This window comes from Cynocephalus volans, chromosome 2 (assembly GCF_027409185.1).
Source record: "Cynocephalus volans isolate mCynVol1 chromosome 2, mCynVol1.pri, whole genome shotgun sequence".
In the NCBI taxonomy this organism is placed as follows: domain Eukaryota; kingdom Metazoa; phylum Chordata; class Mammalia; order Dermoptera; family Cynocephalidae; genus Cynocephalus; species Cynocephalus volans.
The window spans coordinates 44,802,628-44,820,399 of NC_084461.1; the positions used below are offsets into that span (position 1 = coordinate 44,802,628).

The 17,772-nt window shown below is 32.0% G+C and overlaps 1 protein-coding gene across 2 annotated transcripts in view; it reads left to right on the plus strand.

Annotated features, from left to right (window-relative positions):
• The window catches only part of NDUFS4 (NADH:ubiquinone oxidoreductase subunit S4), a 115,927-nt gene that overhangs the window by 46,252 nt on the left and 51,903 nt on the right, over positions 1–17,772 (plus strand). The gene's annotated exons all lie outside the window — the stretch shown is intronic.

Below are 17,772 nucleotides of genomic sequence, written 5' to 3' on the forward strand. Positions count from 1 at the left end.
TTACTGCAGTATTCTTTTAATTGATCTCCCCAGACTCTTTAATCTTCCTCTGATTCATTTTCCACAGTATAGCCAGAATAGTCTTTTTAAAATGCTAGTTTGGTCACCTTCTTCTGTAAAATCCTTTAGTGCTTCCTATTGCCTTTAGAGTAAACAATGAAGTCCTAACACGGCCTTTGAGGTCTGCGTGATTTAGCTCCTGCCTTCCTATGTTTATCGTGTACCACTGTCTCTTATATTAGCCACACCAGGCCTGGAACATTCTTTTTCCTTGCCTCAGGGCATTCAGAGTTCCTGCTCACTCTATTTAGATGCTTTTTGCCAACAACTAGGTCTTTATTCAGTCGCCATCTACTTACTCTTCAAATGTTAACCAAAACACCATTTACTTAGTCAAGTATGAAAGAAATGAGGCAATTATATATGTGTGAGAAGAGGGTGATTTTCATGTCCTATGTGTTCATTAATTAATGAGGGTACTATTATTTTAATTTTTCCTGACCATCTCTTTTAAGCCCCAATAGGTTGCCTCCTTGTTCCAGCATTATGGTTTATTCTCTATAAAATTCTCAAATTTTATAGAGTTCATTAATAACTCTTCTAAGTTCTTTTCTTTCTAGTTAGAAGACTGAGTGAGTCAGCCAGTAATATGTTGCTCTAAACAGGGTGCTGTGAAGCATACCAGAGAAGTATACAGACTGGCTTAGTTTGATGTTTTTAATTATTATTATAAAATGAGTTGCATACCTTTGATGAATTTTGTTGCTCTGTATAGTTTTTCCAGCTTTGTTATATCTTCCTTGAAGTATATCAGCCAAAATGTTGGTACGATATTCCAGCTGAAATCAGTTATATGTATAATTATTCATAGTTATTGCAGTAATATTTGATATAGATAACTGAAACTCATAGGTAATTTTCATACACTCAAATAGCATAATGACAAGATCAGGGCCTCAGAAATATGGAGTAATTGGAGTTGATCATATTTGCATGCAGAACAAAAATGATTCTAAAAACATACGTCAACTTTAAAGATAAAATTGTTTCAAAATTTGAAGTCCTGTGAGTATTGTAAAAGATGTGGAAATAGGATTTCAGTGTCACGGTTATGTAATGTAATCAAATTTGTTAGATTAGTGTGCCATTTTTATTCACTACCCAAGACTAGATAACTGTTATATGTGTACCTGAAATTTGATAGAGGTAAGAATCTTAAATGAAGTTAAGCGAGTTAACCGTTATCATATTTCTTTTGGAAACTCATAAAATGTATTTTTTAGATTAATGTAGGTGATGCCTATTAAAGCCCAGGGTTTAAGCATATGGACTATATAGGGACAGGAAATTTTGGAGGGTGCTGTAACTGTTCTTGATTAAGATGGCGATTCTTTTGTCAAAACACATATTTGTTTTTATTAATTTGTAAGAACAAAACAAACCACAAAACCACACCAAAAAGGGCAAATTTTTAAAAGGGGGGGAAAGTGGTTTCCTAATTGGTTATTAATCTGCTTCTTTAAAACTCCTATACATTGGTTCAAGGTCTACCATAGTAATATGCATGCTATTTATTTTATTTTTTATTTATTTATTTATTTATTTTTAATTTTATTTTGTCAATATACAGTGTGGTTGATTATTGTGGCCCATTACCGAAACCTCCCTCTCTCTTCCCTCTCCCCCCTCCCACCCAACAATGTCCTTTCTGTTTGTATGCATGCTATTTATATGTGACAGCCTTCTGTATATTTGAAAGCTCTTTGGTCCCCTGAATCAGTGGTCCTCAAAGGGTGGTCTACAGGGGTGCCCAAGACCTTTTTAGGAGTTCTGCAAAGTCAAACCATTTTCATAATTATGCTAAGTCTTTATTTGCCCTTCTCACTGTGTTGATGGTACAAAACAATTGTGGTAAAGCTATTGGCACCCTAGCACAAATCAAGGCAGTGGACCCAAACTATGTTACTAATCATTGTATCTTCCACTTCCTTGCAGTCAAGGTTCAAAAAAAAAAAAAAAAGTTAGTTTTACTTAATGTCTTTAGAGAAGCAGTGAAAATTTTTAAATTTTAATAATCTCAACCCTGTATACACATCTTTTTATGTTCCATGTATCAAAACGGAAGTATGCATAAAACACTTATGCTACATACCAAAGTATAAAAGCCTTTGTATGGTTGAGTTGCTGTTGCAAACTGAATTAGCCACTTTTTCATGGTACAACTTTTAATTGAAAAAACAGTTACAGATGATAAACGGTGGTTATTCAGTCTTCTATACTTGGCAGACATTTTCTTGAAAATGAACCTGTCACTTCAAGGAAGTGTGGTTCATGATAAACTTCAGGGTTTCAAGTGAAAATTAGAATTTTTATAGAACTTGACTCTGCCACTGATCTGATTGAACTTGACATCTTTCCAATACTTAAAGACTGTTCTAATGAGATTGGCAATGACATTAATGAATGTGATTTTTTTGACATTATGTAATGAAATATGTTAACATTTGAAAGATCTGCATACCTCATAAATCAGTATTTTTCATATGACTAATACATGATGTTATAAAATCATGCATGGGTAAAGGTTTCATTTCAAGTGCAAGATAGAACAATGGATTTTTAATGTAACCAAGTATGAAAATGTTAAGGCTATTAAAATATTGCTTCTTTTTCTAACTATGTATCTGTATGATGATGATTTTCTTCATATTTTGAAATTTAAACAACTGAGCAGAACAGTTTGAATGCAAAAACAGATGTTAGAATTCAGCTTCTTCTATTAAGCTAGACATTAAAGATGTTTTCAAAAATGCAAATAAGTGCCACTCTTCTCATTTAATTTTTTAGTATTTGAAAATATAGTTATTTTTTATTAAACTGTTTATGTTAGCATATAATTGGCTTATTATTTTAAATTAACTATGTATTTAAATTTTTTCTCCATTTAAATTTATTATACAGTAAATATCTATAGATATATTTCATATATAAACAAAACTTCATTAGAGTCACAGTAATTTTTAAGAGTGCAAAGGAGTCTTGAGACCAAAAGATTTGAGAATTGTTCTCCTAAGTCTTTTCTTTTCTGGGTTAAACATCCCCAGGGCTTTGATTTATTTCATATGAGTTCCAGGTAATTGATCATCTTGAGTACCCTCCAGTTTGACTGAATCCCTTTTAAAATGTTACCGGAATTTCTCATGATAGTACAGATATGGTCCAGGGTGTCATGGGGATTATTGTCCTTATTCCTTTTAATCACAGCAGTTTTAGTAAGGCAATTTAAAGTTTATGTTCTCATGTCTTTTTTTTTTTTTTTGGAAAAAAAGTTTGAGGAATCCATTCTCTCATTTTGGAACTAGATACAATATTGATATTGTTGGGGAACAAATCTTCAGAGAATAAAATTGTAATAATTTCTGTATTCCTGTTAATAAAGAATTTTACATCAGAATACATGGTAAATTTTTAACAAGTCGATTTCGAGAATGTCTTGTTTGTTGTATGTAAACTGCTAACTTATCTTTTTATTTACTCTCAGAACTAAGAATTTAAATATTGAAAAAGAGTAAATGACAGCATCTTAAAGTAATCCAGTAAATTTGTTTAGGAGCACAATATTTTAAGAAAACCTTTTTGTGTGTTACACCATCATTATTTCTAAATGTGTGATACTTCCTACAGATAATAAGGAAACGTTATGGTTGTTTGCTTGGCCCTTGGTTTTTGTTGCAGGAGGAGCTGTGCCATGGAGGTAGGATGAAGAATGTCTTTGCCTTTGTGCTTTATTAAGAGGGTAACTTTTTTTCCTTTATGCCTGTCCCTATCCCAATCTCCTTTCAGTACATTTGATGAATACCCAAGTCCAATGAACATGTTGTCTTTTTATATTCACTTTGACTATACAAAGAGAGAAAATTTTTTTTACATACTTATTTATTGTTTGTTACAATTGCCCAATTTTAACTTTTTACTACTACAGTTAAAATATTAATACAAAAATAGAAAAATACCCTCAAAATATAAGAACAGTTTCAATTTATTAATATAATAATACAAAATAAGCTTTAATAGTTGGACATTAATATGTTACTTTTGTATGATTTATTTTAGCTGCCATCTTTCCTTCATTCTTCATTTATTTATTCAATAAATAATTACTCAACATTTACATGTGCCAGGCACTGTACTGAAGTGTTTATGTGGACATTTTAAATTGTTTGTTTTCATTTATGTGCCTAGTTATTTTGTTTAAAAACTGTTAAGCACTACGTGTTTTAAGTTTTACAGAGGTATTCATCTTCAATTTAAATGCATGTGAAAAAGGAAACTTTCTTTAGCAATGTGTGAAACAAATCTTTTTTGGGGCCTGTGGGGTGGGGAAGGACAGCTAACCATTTCAAAGCTTTTTTCAGAAATTACTTTATAATACATAGCTGTTAATTTAAAATCCTAATATTTTGGACATTTTAGTAGTCTTTTAATATCTTTATTTTAAAATAAGGTATGCATGTAAAACAAATAGAGTCAGCATTCTGAACATTGCCAATTTGTTGTATTGTACTACTTGATAATTTCTCCTAAACAGCAATAAAACATCAGTTAAAGCTTTGGTACTTGCTGATTCTTAAAATAAGTAATTGCTTTTGATTAATAAAGCACATGGTACTGGTTCAGCCAATAAAGTTTTAATATTGCTGTTTGAGAATATCTGTAAGCAGCAAGTTACTTAATAGAAATTTTTTGTCACTAATAGTTTTAAATTTTTTTCACTACTTGAACTTGTTCTAAGAAATTTATAAAATTGAATGATTTTTGCAAGCCTTCAAAAATAAAACAATTATATTTGCTGCACAAGTATTTGTTTTATGTTGTTTTTTTCCACCTAACATACTAAAAATTTATAAATGAAAACGTTTTATAAGTCTGCAAACTTCAAAATTGGTGGTTGAGAGGTGAATTGCACAGAAAGATAAACCTAAGTTAAAGGCTTACATTTGCTTTGACTGCATTTTTTTCTTAAGGGGTCAGTTTTCTTTTGGTGAGATTACTTTCTTTTGGTGTATGGCAGCGCTATCTCTGCTAGATTATTAGAAGTAGTGTCTGCGATTTGGGTTATACAGCCTTCTAGCATCTCAAGTGTCTGTTTTGTCTGGACTTTACTCATGCAGCATTCTTGTGCAAAAATTTCAAGGCTTTAGTCTGGAGCACTGGGTCAAAGGATATGTCTCTTTGAAGAGTAGACAGAAGTTTTTTATGTTTTGTTCACTAAGTAGTATTTCATTTTACATCAAAGAATAGCAGCCTTTGAGAACCTACCATGGTGGCAGTTTAGCATGTGTTTTTGTTTTTTTTTTCTTTAAGACTTTCACTAAATGTGGGTAATGTTTCTATAAGTTTTTCAGTCTACAAACGCTTGTTTATATTCTTCTACCTAGATGAGACTATTAAAAAGAGGAAATGCATTGACTAAATATAAATGTTAGTTTGTAATATATTTTGTTTTAAAAGCAGCTGTAGTTTTTTACACTGTACTTCTCCTTGTTGGTTTTTAGACTACCCACAAGCTATTGAAAAATAAAAACTGATTAATAGCCTTTAAGATTGCAGTAATACTGTTGCTTAAAATTCTAAGAAATAAGTAATGACTAATGATTTTGGATGTATAAATTTTATAGTGAAATGGTAATTCTTTAATTGGCCTTTTCTTAGTACTACGATTTGTGTGTGTGTGTGTGTTAGAGAGGTTGATTTGAAAAATGCCAAAGACTCAAGTAATGGAAAATGTTAAGACTTAGTAAAGGTAGAAGGAAAGGTTCTTCTTTCTGCACTTTTTGCATAGGTAGTCAGTAGATGCATTATGTGCCAATAACACTAGTCACATAATAAGTGATTGTTTATATGTTTAAAAAATTATTAAATTGCATTTCAGGTTTCTATCACATGATGTATATACCTCAGCATATGAACTAATATTAAAATAGTTTGTTTTTATGTTTATGGGTAAAACATGCCCTTAAATTATTGAACATTTATCTAAGTAGAGTTATTTGATCATTTAAAATAGAAATGATTCTACTCTCATTAATAATGTTACAGTTTTAAAACAGCTTCAGATAACTTTTACATTTAAAAATGATTATTAAAACAAGTCAAATTATTTATCATATGCAATTATTAATAATTAAAATTCTGTAGATAAGTGAAGAACTTTTTGGTTTTTTTAAATGTATGTCCAATTTTAAAAGTTATTTTTACATATTATCAAACTTATTAAATATTACAAAGGAAATGAATATTAAAAATAATAGTTTTTATATGCAGACAGGAATCATTAAAACTTTAAATAGAGACTGATCTTTCTATAGTTAAATTATTTAAGGAACAAAAGATCTTTCTTCTACAGTATTCAACCATTTCTATTATCTGTAATTCTTCAGCAATTAAAGCAGGTTTATTTTCCTCTTTGTTCCTACTTGGAATTCTTGAACAATGCTGGAGAATTGAACTGACTGGAATGTTTTATCTTTCAAAAGCTTTAAAGTTCTATGTACCAATTAGCAAAATACAGTAAAGGTTTAAACTGTTAATAGCCACAACATCTTTAATGCATAGACCTGTAGTATGCTAGATCTGTATAACAGTTCTCCATTGTATGTCTCTTTTAAGGAGAGTAACTGTGTCAGTTCTTTTCTTGCTTTACTACCTGCTGTGTATGGAAATTGTGTATAGTCCTTGACACTTGCTTTCAAGAATTTAAAATTCTTGCATGTTATTATGTAGGAGCTTTGGCTCTCAGTAAAATAGGATTGATAATATTTTATTTGTTTTGATTTTATATTAGTTTTTGTCATACATTAGAGATTGCACAATTTATACATGAAAATACGTTGTTACTCTTTAATGAATTCAGGGTACATAAACTGTATATTATTTCCTTGGAAACTGTCCAGTTTTTTCATTTAACTGAATGTAATTATAAACTAATCATCAAGTTCATATTAGTGTATGTAGGTACCTGATGCTTTATTTTATGCTGTATTTGAATGCAGGTTTTTGTGTGTTTTTTGGTTTGGTTTGTTTTTGGTCTCTTTGGTAGAAGACAGTGTTTTGTTTTTAGAATTACAGCTTTTTAAATTGCTAACTTGCCAGATAATGTCAAAACTCAAGAATTCATCGAAATACTCACCTTAAACTTGGTAAAGACTCATGCCATCATTTTATAGTTAGTTCTCAGTGAAGGTAGAGGTGGGAGGAAGGAAAGAAATAGGAGCAGCATCTTTTGGTGACAATGATTTTTTTCTCTTTATATTGTGTATCTCAGGGAATAGATTTAGAGCAAAGGAAACGAGATTACAGACCTCAAAATTTGAGACTAGCAAAATGTAATTCTGTTTCTGTGTTCAGGCTTTCTAATTTTATATAACCTAGTCTCTGCTTCAGTTCTACTCTTAAAAATATCACCTGCAAGCTTGCAAATATTTATATTTCACAAGATGGGGAAGTTTAAAAAATAGGGCAGTGACATGCAAGCTTTACTGTATGCACTGTACTGTGCCTGCACAAAACTACCTTTGTATAAGACATACTTTTCTAGAAATTTGTGAATAGGCTTTTTGTTCAGTTGCTGTTTCATGTTTAATATTTCTAAAGGCTTTCAGCATATTACTTGTTAGTTCATGAGTGTTTTAAAAATTGTAATGCTTCCAATAAAATAGACAGAGAAAATAATCTTGGCTTTCTCTAAGCAATGTGTAGGACAGAGATATACCAAAATGTTGGACTGAGAACCCTGATTTAAATTGAAGAACTGAGGGTCTGATTAGTATACTGATTTGCATCTATTACAATGACTACTGAATATATATTGTTATAATTAAAATCTATCAATTAAACAGGCTTTTAAACCTAATTGTGTAGTTGAGCTTTGACATCCAAAGAATTAAAACAATGGTCCTGGTTTAATAAGCATTATGTTAAACATTCAATATGGCTGGTATGACCTGTGCCTAGAATGTTCAGAGATTAACTAGGACAATATGTAGTTTGTGAAGATAGTTCAAGAGATTTTTTTTTACTTGTTTTTTATTTATAATGTCAAATATTACTGTACTTTTTCATTCATTCAACTTTTTGAGCACCTACTGTATACCATATTTTAGGCTCTGGGACTATAGCAGTGAACAAAGGACAACATCCTTGTCCTTAGAGCTTATATTCTCATGTGTAAGCACACACCAACTTTATTCATAAATAATTGATACTTTTTATAGATTAAGCAATGTTATAGAAAAAAATAAAGCTAGGTGGTAGGAAAGAGAATAGCTGGAGGTTGGGTGGGATAGAGTAATCGAGGAAAGCCACCTTGAGATGGTGTGATATGTGAGCTAAGATGTGAGTGGTTAGAAAGAACCAGCTATGTGAGGACCCAAGGTAACAGCATTCCAGGTAAAGGAAAAAGCTGATGACCAAAAGTGTAAACTAGCTGGTAGTAGTTAAAGAACGGAAGGAAAGCTGTGACATAATAAGAAAGGGGGAGAATGATATAAAATGAGGTAAGAGATATAAACAGGGATCTATCAGGTGAAAAAGCCTGTTAGGCCCATGGTAAGAAGGTTGAATTTATTTCAATTATAACGGGAAGCCTTTATAGGGTTTTAAGTGAAAGAGTGGTTTGACTGGATACACTGATTTCAAAAGTTGGAGAACTACTTAGTTATTACGGTTAAAGATCACTTCAAAGCAGCTCAAAGGAAATTATTAGTTTGTTACCATTTTTATTTACTCAAATGCCCTTCTTGATGTTCATGAAATAATTTTTATAGTTTCTATAAAATTTTCTACATAATGATACAGATGATTGAATTCTTAACAACTTTTTTAAAAAGGAACCTGATTTTTGTCTTTGCATTTTAGATTTTATATATGGTATAGCAATTTGATGATTTTCTATTAAGGAATCTTCTGAATTTGAAATTGCTTTTTGATAAAGGTCATATTGGAATCTGGAATAATAAACTCATCTCCCTCTGGTTCTCCACTCCCATGGCCCTCCCTTCCTCTGCCCCCCAAAGTGAAAAAAAGTTAATTGAGGTTTGTTGTAGTGGTGAGGAAGATAAGAAATTGGCTGAGCTGCTGTCCACCAGTTAGGTGCTGACAAGTTCCAAATATATTTAAGCTCTGCACCTTGCTTTAGCCAGTGGCATAGGCTGGTGGTGGTTGTTGGTCTTCATATTAACTTTGACTACACTTCTCTGTCTGCTTCTCCTTTTCCTCTCTCTCTCTCTGCTTCTTGGAATTTGTCTCTCCACACTGTTTGTATGGCTCTTTCCCTTTGTCTTTGACTCTCTGTCCCTCTTTTGCCGTGTAGCTGATAGTCATCTCTCTCTTTCTGGCTGCTTATGTTTGCCCCCTCCTATTTCTTTTTCTTTCTATTCCCTCCTATTTCTTTTTCTTCCTCTGCCTTTCCCCTCTGTGTCTCCCTGATTTTGGTTCTCTGTCTCATTCTTTGGCTGTCATCATTCTTTTCTTTTTTCCACCCTCCTACCTCTTTTATTTCCCTTGTTGTTGACAGATAGGGCACTACCCTTTAAACATTTTTTTTTCATTGCTTTATTTTTTTTTTTCAATCATTTTATCCATTTATAACTACAGAGGACTTTTGGAGACATTTACTAACTGGAAAAAGAAATGCCATGATTTGTACATTATTACATTATTCCAAATTTTTACCCTAGTGAGAAATATGGGATAGTGGAAAGACCATGGATTTCTTTATAGATACAGTTGTAGATCTTTAGTGCCCTCTTTCAGCTGTACAACCTCAAGCAAGATATTTAACTTCTGTGAGTATTCTCATCTTATAAAATGAAAATAATACACTTTTACATTTGTTTTGAATGTTAATTGCAAGCACCTGCATTAAACAACAGGAGAACACAATGTCTTATTTACATTTATCATTAAATTAAAGTTCTTTTCCTCCCTTTTTTTCCTATTTGGAGTTATTAGTCTGGAGAGAAAAGCAACCTGGAATTGTAATTATTATCTTTAACCAATTCTGAATTAATTGAGAAGACTATTCTTCTGAGTCACATCTGCTATTCAGATATTGAGTTCTAGGAAATCTTGGAGCAAATTGTTGTTATCATTTACAGTGGTCTTGTATCAATTATGTGTGTTCATTTGTATATGTATGTGTATATGTAGTTGGTAATGATTTCTGTCATGTAACTTGCCTTTTCTAATAGCCTGTGGTATTGTACTAAACTATCTATATTACTATCATTGGGTAATCGATTTCTGACAATCAGTTCTGTAATTCCTTAATTGGTTATATAGTTTTCTTTCCAACAGGAAATTTCTTCAGTCTTTTATAATTTATTTTTAGTGGTAGAAATTTGAAACTATATTACTCCAAAGGCCATATTCTTATTATTATACATTACATTTGATCACTAAACTCTTTGTAATTAAAAAAAGTTTAATGATTTTAATAATAATGCATAGACATATATCAAAAGTCATGGTGTATACCATAAATATATACAATTTTATTTGCCCATTAAAAAATAATTTTAAAAATACAGATATGTAAAAAAAATATTGATACATGCACATTGTAGAAACATTAGCTTGGAAATGATAAAATATAAGGAAAAAAATTAAAATCACCTTTAATCTTAGTTCTGGTGAATTTATTTCTTTTTCAGATGAATATTTAAACACACTAATATCCAACATATTTTTATATAACACAAATCATGTTTTATATCCTTTTTTTAACTTTATTTGCTTTGGCTTGTGAATGTCTGTCTGTCTTTAAAATTATTCAAAAGCATAACTGTAAGTGAATATATAACCTCCCATTTTATGGCTATACCATAATGCATCAACCAACATGCAGTTGTTTACACTGCAGGTTGTTTACAGTTTTTCACAATTATACACGCTAGAATGAACATCTTTATACCTAAGTCTAATCTTTGATGACATCTTTATTTTAGGATTGATTCTTTGAAGTGGGATTACAAAATCAGAGGGTTTAATATTGACATTTTAAAAATATTTTTATATCTACAAATAATTGATACAGAATACTTCTAGAGAGATTTTTATCAAGTGACTGTATGAGTTTTTAGAAATATGGCTCTTCATAGCCTGTGCTTTATTTTTAATATACATGGGCCAGTTCTGTGAATGCTTAGAAAACAATAAAAACACATAATATGAGGAGTCTTCAAAAAGTTCATGAAAGATTTGTGCTATCTTTTCATTCCATTTTTCCATGAACTTTTTGAAGTATCTTGTCCATAGATGATGTAGAATTGAATTAGAAAGTACTTTGAAGTTTAGTACGTCTCCAGAATCAACATTATGAACTTAACTATTATCATTGCACTATAAATTTGTGGATATGCTGGCTGATGAGATTTTTGTCATAAATATATGTAAAATATCAGGCCAATGCATAGCAATTAGTGCTACATAAGTGTTAGCTATTGCTGCTGCTACACATCAGTAACACTACTACTATTACCATTATTTTATTTATTTTTATTTTATTTTATTTTATTTTATTTATTTATTTTTTTTGTCGGTTTTGTGACCGGCACTCAGCCAGTGAGTGCACCGGTCATTCCTATATAGGATCCGAACCCGCGGCGGGAGCGTCACCGCGCTCCCAGCGCAGCACTCTACCGAGTGCACCACGGGCTCGGCCCCTATTACCATTATTTTATAATGCATTGTAACAGTTTGTGGTGTAAAGAATGTATCTGAGGAAGTTATAAAACTTTCTCCGTATTCTTACCTATAAATCTGTTCCTTTTATTGTTGTTGTTATAAAGCCTTTTCAGGACAATGCAAGGGGAACATCATCCTCTGAAATATCTACAGTACTTATCTTTATCATTTATTTGGTGAACTACATTGTTACTAACTTCAACTTTAATTTCATTGTAGTCAGCAACATACCCTGTATGATTTCAGTTTCAAAATTTCTTGAGACCTTTTTTATCAGCCAGAATATAGTCTACCTTCATTAACGTTTCATGTACCTTTGGAAAGAATATGCATTCTCCAATTTTTGGGTTTGGTGTTCTATAAATTTCAAGTAAATTTTAAGTTGGTTCTGTATCTTCACTGATATTTTTGTCTACATTTTCTGTCAGTTTCTGAGAGAGAAGTGTTAATATCTCAAACTATAATTTGTCTTTTTCTTCTATTGGTTGGATCACTTTTTTGCTCCGTTTATTTTGAAACTCTGCTATTAGGTGCATAACTATTGAAGACTGTGAATACCTAGAAAACAACAGAAACACATAACATGAGAGGTCTTCAGAAAGTTCAAGAAAGATTTGTTATCTTTTAATTCCATTTTTTCATTGAAGACTGTTGTGTATTTTTGATAAGTTGATGCCTTATCCTTATGTGACATTTCTCCTTATCCTGGTGCTATTCCTTGTCCTAAAGTCTACTCTGATGATATTAATATAGTTGCTCCAGTTTTCTCATTCTTGGTTTTGCATGGTGCATCTTATTTTACCCTTTTATTTTCAACCTATTTGTGAGTTTATATTTAAAGTTTGACCCTCGTGTGTATATTTGGGTGTTGCTTTTTTGTCTAGTTTGACAATTTCTCTCTCTTAATTTAGTGTTTAAAAATCTACATGCAACATATTTGTTTGCTTGTTTGTTTATTTATTTGTGGCTGGCTGGTACGGGGAATCAAACCCTTGACCTTGGTGTTACAAGGTTGTGCTGTAACCAACTGAGCCAACAGGGCCAGCCTAATGCAACATATTTATTGATATAGTTGGATTGAAATTTACCATCTTGCTGTTGGTTTTCTGTTTGTCTCATCTGATTTCTTTTATTTTTCTTTCTTTTATTTTTTTAGCAGTTGCTTTAGGGATTACAATATACAGCCTTAGCTTTTCATAGTCTACCATGAACTAATAATATATCATGTTATCCATAATGTAAGAACCTTAAAACAGTATTTCCATTTATAACTCCAATCCTTTGTGTTAATGTTGACATATATTTTATTTTCATATATGCTATAAACTCCATAGTAAATGATGTTTTGCTTTAAACAGTTATCTTTTAAAGAAATTAAGAAATGAGAAGAAAAACTTTATATTTACTCACAGATTTAACATTTCTGTTGTTCTTAATTACTTCATACAGATAAAACTTCCATCTGTTATCTCTTTCCTTCAGCCTGAAGAACTTCATTTAACATTTCTTGTAGTGCAGGTTTGTTGGGATAAAATCTCTCAGCTATTGTTTATCTAGAAGTGCCTTTATTTTGCAGACTTTTTGAAAGATGTACTTTTGAAAGAGCTTGTCTTAACTTGGGCTGCCATAACAAAATACCGTAGACTGAGTAGCTTGCAAAACAGAAATTTATTTTCTCACAGTTCTGAAAGCTAGCATTCTAAGATGAAGGTGCCAGCCTGGTCAGTTTCTGTTGAGGGCTCTCTTCGTGGCTTCTAGAACGCCACCTTCTTGTTGTGTCCTTACATGGCCAGAACAGAAAGAGAGAGAGCAAGCTCTGATATTTTTTCTTATAAGGGTACTGATCCCATCATGAGGGCCTGAACCTCATGATCTCATCTAATCCTAATTCCCCATTTCCAAATACCATCACATTGGGGTTAGGGCTTTAACAAGAATTTGGGGGAGGACACAAACATTCAGGCCATAACAGACCTTTTTATTGGACATAAAATTCTGAGTTGAAGGTTTTTATTTTAGCACTTTAAAGGTGTCATTCCAGTTTTTATTATTTATTTATTTATTTATTTATTGGTGGCTGGCCAAAAAACAAATATGAACCCTTAACCTTGGTGTTATCAGCACCACCCTCTAACTACTTGAGCTAACCAGCCAGCCCTTTTACTTTTTTTCTTAATTGTGGTAAAATATACATAACACAATTTACCATTTTAATCATTTTTAAGTATACAGTTGAGTGACATTAACCACGTTCACAGTTGTTGTACAGTTATCACCACTATCCATTTCCAGAACTTTTTCATCATCCCATACAGTTACTGTACCCAATTAAAAATAATTTTTCATTATCCCCTCCCTCCAGCCCCTCATAATCTCTATTATACTTTCGGTCTGTATGAATTTGCCTACTCATATGGTACCTCATATAAGCAGAATCATACAGTATTTGTCCTTTTGTGACTGGCGTATTTCATTTAGCATAACATTTTAAAGGTCCCTGCATGTTGTAGCATGTGTCAGAATTTCATTCCTTTTAAAGCCTATATGATATTCCATTGTAGGTATGTATAGATCATATTTTGTTTATCCATTCATCCATCAATGGACACTGAGCAGTTTTCACCTTTTGACTATTGTATATTTGGATGTCCAAATATCTATTGGAGTCCCTGCTTTCGATTTTTTGGATAGATACCCCAAAGTAGAATTGGATCATGTAGTTATTCTGTGTTTAACTTTTTGAGGAACTGTCATACTGTTTTCCACCGTTACTGCATCCTTTTACATTCCCACAGCAATGCACAAATGTTTCAGTTTCTCTCCACTTTTGTTGACACTTATGTTCCATATTTTTCATAATAGCCATCCTAATATGTGTGAAGTGGTATCTGTCTCATTGTGGTTTTGATTTGCATGTTTTTAATGACTAGTGATGTTGAGCATCTTTTCATGTGCTTGTTGGCCATTTGTATATCTTCTTTGGAGAGATGTCTACTCAAATTCTTTGCTCATTTTGAATTGGGTTTTATTTTTGTTGAGTTGTAAGAGTTTTAAAATATACTCTCAGTATTAATCCTCTGTCATATAGATGTCCTTTGATGCACAGAAATTTTAATTTTGATGAGCTCTAATTTATCCATATTTTTCTTTCATTGCATATGCTTTTATTGTGATATCCAGAAATCTTCACTAAATTCAATGTCAAGAAGATTAGCCCCTGTGTTTTCTTCTAAGAGTTTTACATTTAAATCTTTGATTCATTTTGAGTTAACTGTCATACAAGGATATGGTGTAAGGTAATGATCCAACTTCATTCTTTGGCATTTGGATATCCAGTTTTCCCAGCAACATTTGTGGTGCTTTTCCCATTGAATGTTCTTGATACTCTTGTTAAAAACCAACTGACTGTATTGTATATGTGAGGGTTTATTTCTGGGCTCTATATTCTATTCCGTTAGGCTGTATGTCTGTCCTATGCCAGTACTGCACTGTTTTAGTTACAGTAGCTATATAGTAAGTTTTGAAATCAGGAAGTGTGAGTCTTCTAACTTTGTTCTTCTTTTCCAAGATTGTTTTGAAACGAAAATTCTATCTGAATTTTAGGATGAATTTTTCTACTTCTGCCAAAAATGTCATTGGGATTTTGATAGGGATTGCATTGAATCCATAGATTGCTTTTATTAGTATTTTCATCTTAACAATATTAAGACTTCCAGTCCACGAACACAGGATATCTTCCTATTTATTTATGTCTTTAATTTCTTTCAACAATGTTTTATAAATTTCAGTATACACATCTTTCCCCTCCTTGGTTCAGTTTATTCTTAAGTATTTTATTTTTTTCAGTGCTATTGTAAATGGAATTGTTTTTGTAATTTCCTTTTTAGATTGTTCATTGTTAGTGTATACAACACGACTGATTTTTGTGTATTGATTTTATATCCTGCTACTTTGTTAAATTTGTGTATTAGCTTTAACAGATTTTTGTGTGTGTGAAATCTTTAGGGTTTTCTAATTATTAGATAGTATCACCTGGGAATAGAGACGATTACACTTTTTTTCCTTCCAGTTTGGATGTCTTTTATTTCTTTTTCTTGTCTAATTGCTCCGGCTAGAAATTCTAATACTACTTTGAATAGGAGTAGCAAAATTGGGCATCATTGTCTTCTTCATCTTAGGGGAAAAGCTTTCTCTTTTATCATTGTTACAATCTATGTAACGTGTCTTTCCTAAGACTGCTTTTAAGGTCATCTTTTTAGCTTTAAACTTTAGAAATTTGATTATACTGTATTTATGTGTGATTTTCGATACATTTATCTTGGTTGGGGTTCATTAAGATTCTTAAATTTTTTGGTTAATATTTATCAAATTTGGAAATTGTTTAGTTACTATTTCTTCAAGAAATTTTTTTCTGCTTCTGTCTCTCTTCTGGAACTCTAACAGTTATATTGTACTGCTTATTATTGTCCAGCTGGTCACTGAGGCCCAATTTATTTTTTTCTTAGACTTTTTCTCCCATATGGTTCAATCTGGTTAGTTTCTATTGCCCTGTCTAAAAGTTTAATGATCTTTGTTTCTATAGTGTCCAATTTTCTGTTTATTACAATTTTTATCATTTTGAATATATTTTTACGTCTGGAATTTGTTTGGTTCTTTCCTGTAGTTTCTTCTGTAGTGAAATTCCCCATCTGTTCACTCATTTTGTCTATCTTTTTCCTTTGTCCTTAAACATATTTATAGTAGCTATTTAAAAATGTCTGCTAATTTCAGCATCTATATTCTTTAGGAGTCTATTTCTGTTGATTATTTTGTTATTGTAGTCACAGGCCAGATCTTCCTGTTTATGTCCACATTTATTGATTTTTAAGTATGTAATTGATATTCTAATTGCTTTGTTATTGGGAGTCTAGATTTTTATCTCCCTTTTTAGAACATTTACAGACATACCTGGTCTTAGAGTTGCTCTACCTCTAAGATTTGACCTTTTTTGGGTCTCAGTTTAATGCCTGTAGTGTTCAGCAAAGTCTCTTCACTTTGGCTTGTTAGAATTTCCCATTACCTACCCTACTTCACAGAGTCTCATTTTACACAAAGACTGTACAGATTTCTGAAGCTCCTTCTTTGCTTAACTTCTCCTCTTCAGAACTCTGCCTCACAAATATCAGTCACCTCAGAACCCCTGAACTTCAATCCCTACCTTTTTGGCTCAGTGAGCTTGCTGTGTTCTGCTTGGGCTTCACGTCTCTGCACCATAATCTGAAATGTGCCTCCAGACATAAAGCTGAGACAATTGTAGGACTACAGCTTGAATTTTCCTTCTTTCAGGAATTACAGTACTGTGCTGCCTATTATGCAGTTGTCCAATATCTGAAAATAGTTCTTAAAATAACTTTCCCAGTTTATAGTTGTATATTACAGGAGGGATAGTCTGGTACCTGTTAGTTTGTTAGGGATGGCAAGGGGCCTCCATGTGCTACATTGTGACAGGTCTTTTGCAAAAATGGCTTTGTTAATGAACCTTTACTTTTTTAAACAACTTTAACAGTTTGCTCAGTTATTGATGCTCACAATTCTCTCTGTAAAACATACTAACAGCCTTGACATACTACATATATTGCTTAATTTAGGCTTCATTTTAGTACATTGCCAGACTTCAGCTGTAAGTAATTGAGTCACATGTTTTACCAAGATATGATAAAATAAGGGTATTTCCCTGCCAGTTATGCTTAGCATTGTAATTACATAATTTAATTGAATACTATAATCTGATGCTGTATGAGGACAAAAGAGTTCTTTCTATGACAGTTCTGTTGAATACTTTGAAAAGACAATTAAGGTGAATCTCTAATAATGGGTTTCAAGACATGCAACCCCCAAATATGTCACTTTGGCATATTGAATATTTTATGAAAACTGCAGAAGCAGGAAGATCATTCTTATCTTCCTCCCCTTCCCATCTCTGGTGAAGTAGTTTATAAACCTAGGAAGGATTTTCTGATCTCCCCTGAAACAGGTCATAGGACCCTC